The following is a 15,844-nucleotide window of genomic DNA, read 5'->3' as shown; positions in this document are numbered from 1 at the left end:
GGAGTTTGCCAGACAAGTATTACTTGAGTATTTTCTAGAGACCAGATGTCAGCCACTCATGAGAGACAGTTTGTGTTGGGCTGTTTTAGCTCTTGCCCAAGAGGGCCATCAGGAGTGGGTGTGGGAGCACAAAGCAGGAAGAAAGGATTAACTTCTCTATCTCATGCTTACCCTGGGCTCCACCTCAAGGAAGCATGGGTCCTCACTCTGGTTTCAGCCGCACACTCTCTTGGCAGCCTTCAGAAATGTGCAAGGCTTCCAAAGAGCAGCCTCTTTCAAGGAACTTCTCAGCCCTGGCTTAGTTCTGCGGGAGGAGGTGAGCCTGGGTAGGGTGTACCAGGGCTGCTCTCCTGCTCCTTCAGCTCCCCTGAGGTGGCCTCTGTTCAGGATGTCCTCATGCTCCTTGGGGTTCCTGAAACAACCACAGGATTCAAGGATGTGGGGCTGTGGTCATTGCCCTCTCACCCTTTTTACATGTTTCTTTCTGACCAGACATCTCAGATTCTCTGAACTCAGGCTCAATTTCAAAAGCTTCATGTATTTTCTCCCCATATAATCATATTAACTAGCCTTCATGGAGTGTTTTTCAGGTACCTGATGCTGCTCTAAGAACTTTACATATATTATCTAATTTAATTCTCACCCAGTCTTAAGGTCTGTAAGTTGAGATGCTAGTACATGCCTATCCTTCCCCATATTTAACAGAGATTTCATTAAGGATGAAGATCAAATGACAGACAGACTGAACAAATGAACGAATGATGGAAGGAAAGAAAGAAGGTCACCAAGAGCATGAAAAGAACCACTGAGTTGAAAGTGAAGGAACCACTCAGATACTTACTAGTTGGGAGTGACTTAGAGCAAAATCTGTAAGCCTTTGATTTCCCTTTGTATAAAGGAGTTATTGGCACTAAGGTAAAGGAAGGTATAAGATGTGAAAGTACTTTAATTTGTTTATAGTAAGTGCTCACTTGTTGTTAAATGCATAAATATATATATATATAATATATATATATATATATATTTTGTGTGTGTGTGTGTCTAATACAGGGACAGATTCCACTTTTCTGCATGGCCTGTCTTGGGGAGGGCATCAGAATTCCTGGAAGCAATATAAACATTCTGATGTCTCCTTACACAAATACAATTAGAACCACAGCTTTTGATTATTTTTAAAAATGGCTGTCCAGTCTGTGCTTGATCACCTTCAGTAACAGGGAGCTCACTACTTCTTGAGACATTTTAATCCATGGTCATGTCACACAGTCTTCATGGTTGACCAGTTGTTCTTTGCATTGGGCTGAAATTTCCTGTGACTGCCTCACTGGACAAGAAACAGGGCTTTCTTGTCCTGGGCTTCAGCTCTTTTCAAATTGGAATTGAAAAGTATAGATTCATAGAATGTCAGCGTTTAAAGAGACTTAGAAACCCCCTATTCTGGAGCTTTAATTCACAGGAAATCCAGAAATCTCTATGCGAGAGAGAGCATTTCAATTGGTTGGTAAGCGGAAAATTCTTTATTCGGCCTTTGTCCAGAGGGTCGTAGTGAATAATTTCTCTTTGGAATACATTAAGAGGAAAGGCACTTTGGCTTCATGTGTATGTACAAGATGCCTATTTCAGAAATGAATTATTTCTCCCAAAACATGCTCTGTGGTGATTGTGGTAAATTGTTGCAGTAATGGATTCGAATTGTTCACATCATCCTACACCCTTGGGAAGTTCCCTTTATACTATTGTTGTGGCTGTGTGACTTGCTTCGGCCATTGTGATGCAAGAGGAATCTTGAGAAGTATTTGTGTATTGAGACATCCTTTCTTGCATCTCCCACAACCCCATGACTGCCTGCTCTAGCTTGATGAATGTTGCTCCATGGCCCCACCAATAGCCAGCTAATCCCCAGAAACAGAGTCACCTCACTGACTGGCAGTTAACTGCAGACACATGAGTGAACCCATTTGAGACTAGCAGAAGAACTGCCCAGCTGAGCCCAGACCAAATTAGCAACCCTCAGAGTCATCAGCTAAATAAATGGTTGTTGGTTTAAGCCACTAAAGTTTGGGATGGTTTTTTATGCAGTCCTCCTCCAAATAAAAGCATACGGACCATTTCTCTAACTAGCTTGTCAGCTCAGAACAACCTTGCAATTGACAAGACCACTGGTTACAAAGTTTAAAGCTGAACAAGGAAGAGTTCTTTTACTTGAGATTTTACTCTTCAATTAGTAAAAATTTAACAACCATGTTAAATGCACCACCTAACAACAAGGAAATATTCCAAGAAATGCATCAGTAGGTGATTTTGTCATGGTAGGAATATCATACAATGTACTTAGGCAAACCTAAATGGTATAGCCTACTACACACCTAGACTATACGGTATGGCCTATGCTCCTGGGCTACAAACCTGTAGAGCATGTTACTATACTGAATACTGTAGGCAATTGTAACACAATGGTAAGTTTTGTGTATCTAAATATATCTAAACATAGAAAAGGTATAGTAAAAAATACAGTACTATAATCTTATGGGACCACCATTGTATATGTGGTCCATCATTGACCAAAATGCGGTTATGCAATACATGACAGTACATGTCCTGAGATCTTGCTGAAGGTCGCAGAGCCAGCTGGTCATCAGAGAAATCAGAATTTAAACCCAAGTATGCCTGGTTCCAAAGTTTACTCTCTAATCTTTTCTAGGAAGCCTACCAGATCTTTCATTAGGGTTTTTATCTCCATAGAGCCTATGGGCTAGGCTCCTGACTTCCTTATGAAGCCTACTTTGCTACTACCACACAAGACTGAGACGCACCATGATGGAGCTGTCACAGAAGGAAGGGGAAGAAGGAAATTATGCCATACTCTGCACTAATAATTATAATCACTAACACTGACCTCTAATTATTAACCACTAACTACGTGCTAGACATTCTTCTAGCACCCTACGTGTATTATCTGATTGAACCCTCACCACAGTCAACTATAGGTATTACTAACCCCATTTTACAAATATTTAACTAAAATGGCCAAGTAAGTAAAGAGCAAGAATTTAAACCCAGGTCAACTGGTATTGGAGCCAAGATGTTCACTGCTGTGCTGTGCTGCCTCTTGACATGATCCAGGGGTTAGGAGATTTACTTAGGTGGGCTTCTGAAAACCAGTAGTCAGAAAATCTGCAAGGTTATTTGCAGATACTAGAGCCAATGCTTACTGCTCTGCGCCTGGGTTGTTTAGGGCATTGGAGAGTTTATTGCTTTTTTCTGTTCATTATTTTTTAAATGGTCTCTGTATATTCTAAAGACTGCTCCCCAAAGGCTGGAAGAGAAAACACAGTGGCCAGTCCTTGGTCCTCAGAGCCCCATAAAAGAATGCAAGCATATCTCAATGTATTTTTATCACTGTGGTAGTTGCCGTGCTAGGTCACCTCCATATGGTGTATTTAGCATGTTCCTTGCCACCAACTTGAGACATCAGTGTGATTATCCCCATTTTACAGATCAAATTAATAGTAAACCCCAATTGATAGAACTCTGGATAAACCGTATTTTCCTATAATTGGTACTTTTCCAGGGTTGCAAAATAATTTAGCTCAGTAAACATTTTTCCTCCAATTTTGTTTGCGTCATTCATTTACTTATCAAACCCTTTTCCACAGAGGTAAAATCCCATTAAGAGAAAACTCTAGGGATATCCAAATTGTTTTCTTGACAGAAATTCTGATAAGATGAGTAAATGACTGCAATTCCTGTTACCAACCTATGAGACCCTGTAATGCAAACGGGTGAAATGTCTTGGTCACAGAGTTCCACCTCCAGTTGAGTGAGTGGACCCTTTAATATCTGTGATTTACCATAAGGATTCTCTAACCCCACCCCCAGAGTGTCTTCATTTTCTTGTTGCCCTTCAAGTTCTGTTGGTTTTGTTCAGATGTTTTTAATGAGTTTGTCCTGCGGCAGCCAGGGAATGGCTAACAAGTCTTCTGGGCCCTTAAAAACCCATTAGAATGTTATTTCTTACAAAGTGAAAAACTAACCTCATGCCAGATGCAAATAGGGCTCAAGCCATCAGAAATAAAGTTTGATTCTGAAGGAAAATTCCACTGAGACATGAAAGTTCTTCAGCTTGGGGAAAACACTCTTTGATGTCTAGTCTGACTAGGCAGTCTAATACGATTATTAAGAGCATGAGTGTTGCAGAAGTTGGAATGGGTTCAAACCCACTCTCTTTTATATACTAGCTCAGTGATCTAGGGCATGTTGCTTAACCTCTCTGTGTTTCAATTATCTCACCTGAAAAACTTAGGAATAAAAATAATACTTACCACATAAAACTATTGGAGGATTAAATAAGAAATTATAGGTGTAGCAGTTAAGATTATATTCAAGTATAATCACAAAAGCAACAGAAAAGTAACTTAAATTAGTAGAGGCTTATTCCTCCCTCATTTAAAATAATTTTAAAGATTGGCAATCCAGTATTGACAAGGCAGTTCCACGGTTGTCAGGAGCCTAAGGCTACCTCTACTTTTCTACTCCACCATTTTTAGCACTGACTTTCATTCTCAAGGTCGCCTCATGCACCTCATGGTTCAAAATGGCTGCCAGGTACCAACTCTCAGTCCACATTCTAGACCAGAAGCAGAAAGAAAGGTGGGGGGCCAATATGATGAAACCCCGTCTCTACTAAAAATACAAAAATTAGCCGGGCGTGGTGGCATGCACCTGTAATCCCAGCTACTCGGAAGGCTGAGACAGGAGAATCGCTTGAACCCAGGAAGCAGAGGTTGCAGTGAGCTGAGATCGCACCACTGCACTCCAGTCTGGGCAACAAGAGCGAAACTCCGTCTCCAAAAAAAAAAAAAAAAAAAAAGAAAGGTGGAGGGACAGAGGACATGAAGTCATACCTCTCACATGGGTTATTTCAGGACTTTTCCTGGTAGTTCCAACCAACACTTCCTTAGATCTTTTGGGTCCTCCTGAACTGCCAAGGAAACAGGGAAATGCTGATCTGTGGTTAGACATTCGCTACTCACAATAAAAATTTGGGATTTTGTTAGTAAAGAAGGGGAGAATGGAAGTGGATAGTTAACTAGCAGTCTTAGCTGTACCACTCAAAGTACTTACAACAGTGCCTGTTACATACTTAGCTATAAATTCGTGCCCGAAATAGGAGGTAGCCTCTGTATTGAATTGAACATAGCCTTTGGAGTTGAGCAGACTTGAATTAAACCCTACCTCCATCCTTAACTGGGGATGACATCGTAAGCAACTTATTGAATTTACCGATGAGCCTCAGCATTCTTGGTTATCAAATGTAGTTGTACATATTGGCCTTTTGGGATTTCTGGGAAAATAAAGTGAGAATGCGTATTTAAAGGGCCTGGCATATAGTAGATGTTTAGTAAATGTAAGTTCCCCTCTCTATGTCAACCCATTAAGGCTTAGACACTTCAGTGCAAAACAAGGATCAGAAGAGTAATCCCCACCCTGACCTGGGAAGTGGTCAGAAACCTCCCAGAAAATAAAGCCACGCTTTGCCTCTCAGCTGCCTGCTCTCTGCCCACAAAGTGCTAAAGTCAGTGAAGCCAACCCTGTAATCAAACAATACCAGATACTTTAATTATAGTTTTTTGCCATGATCTGAATCACTGTTTTCATGTGCATTGCTGTGAATTAATCTCTTAACAGTGGTATTAATTCCTTGATGCATAAAGAAGTGTTTTAGCTACTGAGATATTCCACAGAGAAGGGAATGACATTCACATTTAATTAGCTCCTACTCTCTGCCAGGCACTGAGCTGAGTGCTTTATAAATCTTATGTCATTTTTTTTCACAATAACTCTGTTTAATAGCTATTACCCTCCCATTTTATAAGCGAAAGCATAGAGACTCAGAAATGTTAGCAACCTGGCCAATGGCACAGTTTGTGCAAATCCCAGAACTGAGATTTGAACCCATGTTTGTCTAATTCCAAAGCTCATGCTCTTGTCATATATCCTGCTATCTTGCTGCCTTCTCAGACCCTAGACCAACCAGTCTTTAGAACTGGACTATTGTGGCTGGGCACGTTGGCTCATGCCAGTAATCCCAGCACTTTGTGAGGCTGAGGCCGGCGGATCACCTGAGGTCAGGATTTTGAGACCAGCCATGCTGGCCACATGGTGAAACCCTGTCTCTACTAAAAATACCAAAATTAACCTGGCATGGTGGCATGTGCCTGTAGTCCCAGCTACTTGGGAGGCTGAGGCAGGAGAATCACTTGCACCCGGGGGACGGAGGTTGCAGTGAGACAAGATCATGTCTGTGCACTCCAGCCTGGGCAACAGAGTGAGACTCTGTCTCAAAAAAAAAAAAAAAAGAATTGGACTATGGAGCTAGCTGGTAGAAGAAAGAAAAGAAGACTGGGCTGCAATTTGGCTTAGTTCTTCTGAGTCCTGGTTTTGATCTCACAGCTCAGAGACCTGTCCCTCTGGGGCTTCATTTTCCTTTTCTGTGAAATAGTTGGCATTAGGGATTTAATGGGATGGTCTATGATCTCCCCTGAACCTCTGAGAGTCAACAGTTATAGAGTGAAGGTATGCACCCTCATATCTGTGTGCTCCAGTAAATATACTCAACTATACCTGACTTGTTGAAAATAAAGAAAAAATAAGATGTAGTCTCTATCTTAGGAAAGTTAAAGTGAAGTTAGGAGAAAGAGCAGCAGATTTTATGTAAATGTATGAAAATACTTGGAGGTGTTTCTAAAAAATAAATCCATCCAAAGGTCTATGTCAGAGGGTAGTAGGCTTCTTGTCCCTGTCGGAAATCCTATATATACGGCTGGATCACCATATAATAATGGTGCTATTACAATATTGAGCTTTTAGGCAAAAGGATATCTGAGACCAAACACCCACCTAATACATGGTCATTAGAATAGAATGCAAAGATATAGACATAGCCAAATTGAAAGTCCCCATTGTCACTGTCTTTCCCCCAATTCCAGTCCCTAGGGGCAACAAATATAGTGGACTTCCCTCCAAATCCCTTTTCAAGATACTGTCTTTCTAATCACATATCCTGAAATTTCTATTCAGCATGAACATCTTTCCATGGTGAGTCCTGAATGACTGACTTCATTCCTTTTACCAGCGACACGATGTTCCACGAATGAAAGGGACAAAGTTCATTACTACAGATATATTTTACGCATCCTGTTCTTTCCTATTCCTCCATCTCACCTTCATCTGCTAAAGACACTTTTTAAATTATTGGCTCAGATTAATTTTTAACATTGTTTATGGTGCTGTTTTCTTAAACATCCATATACAGCTTTAAAAATAGACATGGTCACCTCTGTCAGCATTTTCTCTTCTGACTTTGAACTTTCATAGCTTGCTTCAGAAAATATCATTCTGTCTTATTTAGCTATAGTCACAATAAATCTGTATAACAGACCACCCAAAAGTGTAGTGGTTTTAAAATGCAATCATTTATTCTCATTCATATGTCTGAGGATTGAGTTTTAGCTGATACCACTTGGGCTTGGCTGGGCTTTGCTTTAAGCTGTAGCTTGGGATCAGTTCTGCTCCAGGTGGCCCTTGTCCTCCTGGGATCAGTGAACTAGCTGGGCATGTTATCTTCATGGTGATTGCTGATGCACAAAATACTTTATGTGTCAACTAACATTCTACTGGAAAGCAAGTAGCAGGGCCGGCCCCAGAGACCTGGGGTAGAGGATATTTAGATCCCACTGGGAAAAGAGGGAAATAAATATCGCATGTCCATGATTTTTAAACAATAATTTCAAATTCTTTAGTTGTTTTATAGTTTTATTTTGTATAGATCTTTATCTGTACTGATTTATATATGCAAGTGTGTGTGTATATGTGCACATTAGAGATCTAGTGTTAAACAAGGGAGTGAGCATAAGATATGGTGTCAGGATGTGGGAAGTGAACTACAGCATCCTCTGCTAATGATGGAGAATGATGAAACCACCAGATCACTACTTTCCAAACTGGAAGGCTGGTGCTCCATGGGGAGGGGCTTATTTGGAATTTCATTACAGTTTATTGATCATAGAATATATGATGTGGGTTTAGGTCTGGAAGAGCTTATCAAATTAAGAGTCCTATATTAGATTAGTTTTAGGGCTTTGTTTAATGGTGGACAATCTTACCCGGGTTTTAGCCCTGACAAAATACGGCCACTTTTTTTTTAATAGAAAACCTACAGGAAGGCAGTGGTAATAGACAAGGGATAATTTCAGGTTCAAATATAAGAAATAAAAAAGCAAAAAAGAAACAATCAGATATGCTGAGGTGCAACTTTCTTCATTGTGTCTGTCCTGGGAAGAATGACAATGCACCTTCCCTTCCCTTCCCTTCTACACCAGGCTTCAGGTGTGAGGAGGCTGTTGAATGTCTGTGAGCAGGACAGAACAAATTATGGGGCTCCTCAGGCAGGTAAGATTCTGACTTTCCTTCAAACCCACAGACTTGAAATATTCGTTCAACACTTACTGGGGAAGCTGATCACTACAGGGTAAAGAGTGAAGAGTGCAGACTACCAGGGGTGGGGCTCTGCTTCTCCTCTACCACTGAACTATTCCGCCTAGCCCCAAACGTGCATACCTCCCTTAGCAAAATGAAGCCCCCCAGCTAACCAAACCCACTATTCTCAGGATGCTGTTCAGCACAGGGCTTTGGGAAAGGTCCTACGCTTTACTGAGAGGCTTATCAAATATTCTTTTGTTTTGGAGATATCCTAAGGTATATCTGTCTCGCTGCTGCCCCCTGCAGATTGCTATCCAATTCAACAGCTCTCTATAGTACAACACAGCCACTGACTATTGCCCTAGAGAGATGGAAGCCTCAGAAGTCTGAGAAATCAGCTACAGTTGCCTTCTAACTTGGGCTAATGCTAGGGCTTACTCTATTAAACAACACAGCGGCTGTCTGTGGCAGGAGCCTAACAAAATGGTAATAAAATATCTGGGTGTTTCCTCCAGCTTAGAGACCCAGTTTACATACTTTCCCTGTGTGATTCTATGTGCCCCATCTCTGTTCAGTGCCTCCATGCAAAGTCAAAGCCAGCAGGAAATCTTCCCGGGAATGTTACCATTTATTTCTCTTTTTTATATAACTTATCTTTCGGGAAATGCAGAAAGATTGCAGAAATAAAGCATCTTGGCATGTGGGATTTTGTGGAGCAGGGCTTGTCAGTCTTGAAGGCTTAAAGAGTTTAGGCACGCACTTCCAAGAGTGTGTGCCAGGCCTCGTATCTTCTCTGTATAGCTTTGTGCCTTTCAATCATACACAGTATTCTCTTTGAGAGGACTTCTCTCCAATACAATTTTCTTGATTTCCCTCCATTTCTCAAAACCTTTTAGCATTCCATTTGGTACCCCTTGAAGACTGGCATCTTGGGCAACTTCCTACTCATCTATTTCTCCATTGCTCAAGGTGCAACCTTACAGGGTTGTCAGGGCCTCTGTAGCGAAAGTTTCTACCCTTTCACCATCCCTGTGAAGGCTCAAAAGGAGCCCTGTGATTAGAATTGGGGTGGACAGGGAAATCATAGAGGTCTCCGCATTCAACCATTTTTGCTGAGTTCTCTCAGTATCCCGGCTGGGAGAGGAGCCCCTCAGGACCGAAAGCTTGGCATATGCAGTGTCCCGTGATGAATGCACAGTGCAGTCCATCACAAATTTGTTCCCTTTATTGAGAAGAGTAAGTGATCTAATACTTTTCATGTGGCTGTGGAAGTGCTTAACTGTGACACTTTGTAAACAGACTAACTGGCTGAAATAAGAGAAGCAAAGGATTCCTTCTGGTTTAGAAAGTGGCTATATTTGGAATTATGGATTTATTGATAAAGGCACTGCCTTAATATTCTGTCTTCTGGATCCCATTTAAATCATCTTTTCTTGACCCACAATTATTTGCTTTGATCAAGTATTGGTCAGGATCCTTTTAGTTGCAAATGACAGAAACCTAACCCCTGCCAAATTGAGCCGAGAAGAGAATTTAAGTGGGGCTAGACTCAGAGACTCCAGGGTCTCCCACAACACCATCAGCACTTTTCCTCCCCCTCCCTGCCATGCCTTCCCTCCCCTTTGAATTGGCTCAGCTCCTCTGTTGAGTTGGTCCTATTCTTTCCTCCTACAGCTTGCCTTCCTCCGTGCACACAGGAATGGTGGTGGTGTCGGCTGACATGGCGGCAGACAGCCGGAGGCTTACAGCATCTCGGCTAACACCAGAAAGAAAAAGAAAATTTTTCTTTCTAAAATTTGCTCACAAAATCCCAAGGAAGTTTTCTAAGTTGCCCTGCTTGAGATGGGCTCTCATCTTCAAAGGGTTGCTTCAGAGCCTTAGGTGAATGCTTATCTGGATGCTTTAAAAAGTGCCAATACCTGAGCCCTGTGCCCAGAGATTCTGATTCAATTGGTCTATGTGGAGCTTGGCTTTGTGCAAATGATTCTAATGGGTAGTCAAGATCAAGAACCACCGCTTTAGACTGATTTGTTCACTTATTCCTCAAAAAAAACCCCACACATTTTTGAACTCCACCCCTGTGCTAGGTAGTATACAAGGTACTGATAGAGCAGTGAACGAGAGAGAGAAAATCATTCTCATGAAGTTCACACACTACAGGGGAATACAGGCAATGTACTCATTAATAAATAAGTAGTGCTAGCAAATAAAAAGTGCCATCCAGAGAATTAAAACAGGATCAATGTATGCATGATGGGACAGAGCCAGTCCTCAGCAACTTGGAGGGAAGAGCATTCTGGGCAGAGGGAACAACTACTGCAAAGGCTGAGAGGCAGAAACAGGCTTGACCTATCCCAGGAATGGAAAAAGGCCAATGTGGCTGAAATATGGTGAATGAAGGAAAGAGTGACAAGGGATGAGGTCAGAGAGACCGAGAGCAGCCAGCTGCCATGGGGCTTAGTAAGCCAGGCTGAGGAATGTGGATTTCATTCTCTAGGCAATGGACTATTAGCAGATATGAAGGAGTGATGGGATTTGATTTACATTTTTAAATGTTTATTCTGGCTGCTGTGTGGAAAAAGGACTAGGTGGGGTAAGAGTGGAAGCAGGTGGACCAACAAGTAGGAGACAAATGCAAATGTCCAGGTGAAAAATGCTGTTTGCTTGTACTAGGTAGCTTTTGAGGAGAAGTGAATGGATCCTGGCTAAGTTTTTGCAATTGAGTTGACAGGACACAAGAATGTAAGCCCCTTAGTTTTTCTTTTGATATCCCAAATATCTAGGGTGGGGAGAAGGGGGTAATGTATTTGAGCCAGTAAGTGCTCCAGAACTCCTTGTTAAATTAATAAAACCAGAGTCCAGAGGCACGAGGATGGAGGGGAAGGAATGGAAATAAAACTCTGAGCCTGCATAGCCAAAGAACAGACTCCTCTGATGGAGGCCTGTGCCCAGCACGGTGCTAACACATAGAAAAGAGGAGTGGAGGGAGATGCAAGTGCTAGCTGGAGGAAAGTGTATTTAGTGGCTCTGAAGCTTGTCTAGGAAGCAAAAATATACAGGAGAGAGATCCAGAAAAGGCTTTCAGCTCTGCTCCCAGGCAAGAGGTTGGACAGAAGAAGACACTGCATCACCATCACAGTAATGAGATTTAACAACTCTACTAGTCCAAGTATAACTAGTACAACCAGTCAAGAGAGCTTAGTGAAACTAAGTAGGGATATATCCTGTGATCCAGCAATCCCAGTCTTTACCCTGTTACCCAGAAATCCTAGCCTTAGTTCAGTTTTTAGAAAAATTCCTATGTGGGTCCAACTGGAACCCTGAGCAAGGAAGTCTGTCAGGATAAAGCTCAGAGTAGAGTGAAGGCAATACAAGAGTCCATCAGTGGAAAACTGGATACGTAAAATGAAGTAGATGTTACAAAATAATATGCAGTTGTTAGAACCATCAAACTCCATGTGTACAGAACAGCATGGGAGACTTTAAAAACATAGTGTTGAATGAAAAGCATGTGAGAACACCATAGATTAAACATAGAATAATACCAATATGTCAATTAAAAACATATACACTAATGGCATATTTACAAGGAAACGTGCATATTTCAGGGCATAGGTCAAGCACGTTAGAGTAGATGTCAATGAGGATAGGGAATAGGTGTAGGATTAGGGATTATGGTAAGGAGAATAACATCCCTCCTCCAAAGATGTCCACGTCTGAATTCCCAGAAACTGTGAAGCTGTTTGGTTACATGACGAGTGGGAATTAAGGTTACAGATGGAATTAAAGTTGCTAATCAGCAGACAGAGAGCATATCCTGGGTTATCCAGATGAGTTCAATGTAATCACAAAAGTCCTTAAAAATGGAAGAGGGAAATAGGAGTCAAAGGAAGATATGACTAAGAGAAGACAGTGTAAGAGGGACTAGGCCCGAAGTTGCTGGCTTTGAAGTTGGAGGAAGGAGCCATGAGCTAAAGAAAGTGAGAAGTTTCTAGAATCTGGAAAAGGCAAAGAAACAGATCATCTCCTACAGCCTCCACAGTAGGAATGCACCCTGCCAATACCTTCACCTTGCCCCAAATCATCTCCTAGAGCCTCCACAGAGGAGTGCACCCTGCCAATACCTTCATCTTATCCCAGTGAGATTTGAGTTGGACTTCCCACCTATAAAACTGTAAAGTAATATGTTTGTGTTGCTTTGAGCCACTCAGTTTGTGGCAACTTGTTACAGAAGCAACAGGAAACTCATACAAGGGTAGAGGGAGTCACACGGACTGATGGGGTAACCAACATGCCATGAACCAAGGAGTCTGAATGACTCAGCTCTTCTCATCTAAGGTTCAAAACAACAGCAGTAGCAGCAGCAACAACAACAACAACGTTCAAATTGAAGGGAGAGAACAAGAAAAGAAACACTCTCAAAATATAAAACCAGATTCCATGGAAAACCACGGACCTGAAAGTAAGCATTCATTGTGTTCTAAAGACCAAAGTAAAGAACCTTATAAGCATGATCTCTTTGTTGGTTCTTGGAGGACAGGGTACTGGGACTGGCTTTCTGGTGCAGGGGAATGATTGATAATAATGATGATAATCCCACAAAGCCTGTGCGTGTCTCCTCCTCCAGTGAACATCATTGCCCACTTCTTTAAACCTGCAAAGAGAGCCCTTCCCTCTCTCTTCTCTCCCCCTTGCCTCTAGCCTCAACCCTTGTTCCTGACTCACTCACAGCACCAAGCACAGTACCTGGAGCACAGTGAATTGTGATCTCGTGTAGAGCTGAGCCCATTTTGATGCTTAGGAAAGCTTCTGACTATCCTGTTGCCCACCACACCCCAGAGATTTTGTATCAGCGAGTCCATTCATAAAGGAACCGTGGGACTTTCATGAGCTATTTCTTCTAAACAACTTAGAGCAACCCTCAGAGGCCCCAGTGTGATGTTTGTGTGTCTAATTTCCATGAGCTATTGATAAGAGCCCACTCCAGCGAGCTAGTTGTCAGCCTCTACTCCAAGGGCCTGGAAAATGTACTATTTGCAATTACTTGAAAAGAAACTAATTAGCTCTAAGGAGGAAACCATAGGTAGAAATGACTAAAATCAGCTGTTCAACTGTGCTTGGCAAAAAATTAAAAGGAGTAGGTAATCTACCTCACATTTGTTTTATTTGAAAGAAAAGCAGGAAGAAGGGGGACCTAGGCAGAAGGGGTTTCCATGGCATTTTCCCTGTAGGGACAGGCCTCTGAGCACAAGCAGTGTCAGCCTACCTGTCAGGAGGCTAAAGGTTATGACGTGTCCTTGAATGCTATGTTTGGACTTTGTTCAGTGTCAGGCAAAGGAAGATATTTGAAAGGAGAAGTGATGATTAGCTCAGGACTGTTTACGTGTGTATTGCTCTTCAATATAAGTGTTGGACTTCTGTATTTGGTAAATAAGTTATGTGTTCTCTTTTAGAAGTAGCCACTCTGAATCGTTTTTCAAGACAAATTAAAAAAAAACACAATATTACCATTTCTCAAAGCCTGGCACTTGCCTGGTATACAGCAGGCTAATGGTAGGAGTGAAATAAGGGGTCAGCACCCTGGCCATGGTGCGGAAGCCACCTCGGATGAGAGAGGATTGCAACAATCTGGAGGAGAGATGAAGAGGCAACAGCAAGATAGCAGAGAAAAAATGCTTCCGACGTGAGTCAGAGCAATAACAATTCAATAATAACAACACTGGAACTGGACATTTATCAAGTGTTTGCCATATGCCGTGCTTTACACGCATTCTCTACTGTTATTTCCATTTTACTCTTAAGAAAGCTGAAATTTAAGTACTTGCCCAAGGTCACATGGCTCCTAAGTGGTAAGACGACTGTTCTGAGTGCAGAAGAAGACTCTGAGCAAAGGATCTGGGTGTCAATTCATTTGCAAGGTGACTCCATGAAATAACCAGTAAAGATGAGAAACATGAAATACAGAATGGAAAGAAGATAAACATTGAGTTATCCAGCTACTTACCATGATGAGCAACTGGGGCTCTGTCTTGCTGGGGAACTCTCGGAGATAGAGCAGAACACTCTTAAGAGTTATTATTCCATCCTAGAGGCAAGAACACTACGGTGTTCATCTATAGATCCCTTATCTGCCATTGGTTGATGCTGCTTCAGGGACATTAACCCTCCACCCTTCCTGCTTGTCCTGTGCTCAGGCTGCTCATGCTCCACAGGTGCTTGCTGTAAGCAGCTCTCAGCACCAGAGAACTAAGGTCACCATCAGCATCTGCTACAATGATCCCACATCCAGTTTGCCTAGGACAGTCTCAGTTTATGTCTATTGCCTGGGAATAATTATTAATTTCCCTTTTACTCTCAGAAGTGTCCTGCTTTGGATGATAATTTATATGGCCACTCCTGTAAGAAAAGGAACAGATTTTCAAATCCTACTTCATGTGGTTCCAGAATCTCTGCTTTTTGCCTCTTTCTCATCCTCTGTGAGTGCAACTGTGGCTTTCCTCATCAGGCGCTGGGCAGTAGCCCTGGGTGAGGTAGGAGGATGTGGGTCCTGGACGATAAACGGCTGCTCCCCAGAACCTAGAGCACTTCTGCGGGTAAGTCCTGGGTCACCATATCAGCATTGCAGGTGGTGCTGATTAACACACAGTTTCCTGGGTCCTTTCCTTAACCGCCTGAATCCAAATCTCTGGGGCTTAGGCCAGGTGATCTGCATTTTTAGCAATCTCTCTGGCTAATTCTGCACAGTAAAGTTTGAAAACTGCAGGGCTAGCAAAGGGAGACAATGAGTGTTAGCATTTTTTTTTTTAAAGCAGCCAAGTGGGGTGGTTTATAGCAGGGTCTCTGAGCTGCCTTGCCTGGTTTAAATCCCAGCTCTGTCTCTTACGGCTAAGTGATCTTGTGCAAGTTACTGAACTTATGTGTTCCTCATTGAAAAAACAGGGATAATAATAGCATCTACTGTATCAGGGCTGTTATGAGGATTAGACAAGTTAATCTATACAAAGCCCTTAGAACAGTGCTGGGCACGTAGCAAACACTTGAAAATGTTAGTTAGCATTATTACCGACTTTTAGCATTATGCCAGTGATCTTACCTAGGCTGTGGTATTAATCCTCAGAACAGCCACACAAGGAAGGCATTATAAAGGATTTGGGGTAAATAACTGATGCCAGCTGCAGGGTTAAAACACAAACTGGGGAGTGGAGGTGAGGGGTGGGCTGGGACATGATCCCAAATCTGTTACCTCTACCTCTGAAGTCCTGGCTGCCTCTCTGATATCAAGCTGCCCTTGGCAGTCTCATTCCCTGTATCCACTGTGGCATCCAGTTTTTCGCCCCAACCCTCGGGTCCACCAGGGACTTTT

General features: G+C 42.3%; 1 protein-coding gene across 1 annotated transcript in view; it reads right to left on the bottom strand.

Annotated features, from left to right (window-relative positions):
* The window catches only part of LOC130540584 (uncharacterized), an 81,746-nt gene extending 67,178 nt beyond the window's left edge, over positions 1-14,568 (bottom strand). The window contains exons 1-2 of the mRNA XM_057299103.1: positions 14,486-14,568; positions 172-412 (exon numbers count right to left, since the gene is read on the bottom strand). The gene's annotated coding sequence lies outside the window, so the exon portion shown is untranslated. The remainder of the gene's footprint in view (positions 1-171; positions 413-14,485) is intronic.
* Positions 14,569-15,844: the final 1,276 nt, after the last annotated feature.

Source organism: Pan paniscus, chromosome 9, assembly GCF_029289425.2.
Source record: "Pan paniscus chromosome 9, NHGRI_mPanPan1-v2.0_pri, whole genome shotgun sequence".
NCBI lineage: Eukaryota > Metazoa > Chordata > Mammalia > Primates > Hominidae > Pan > Pan paniscus.
The sequence above is the reverse complement of the archived record's forward strand: the minus strand, read 5'-3'. Positions and strand labels throughout refer to the sequence as shown.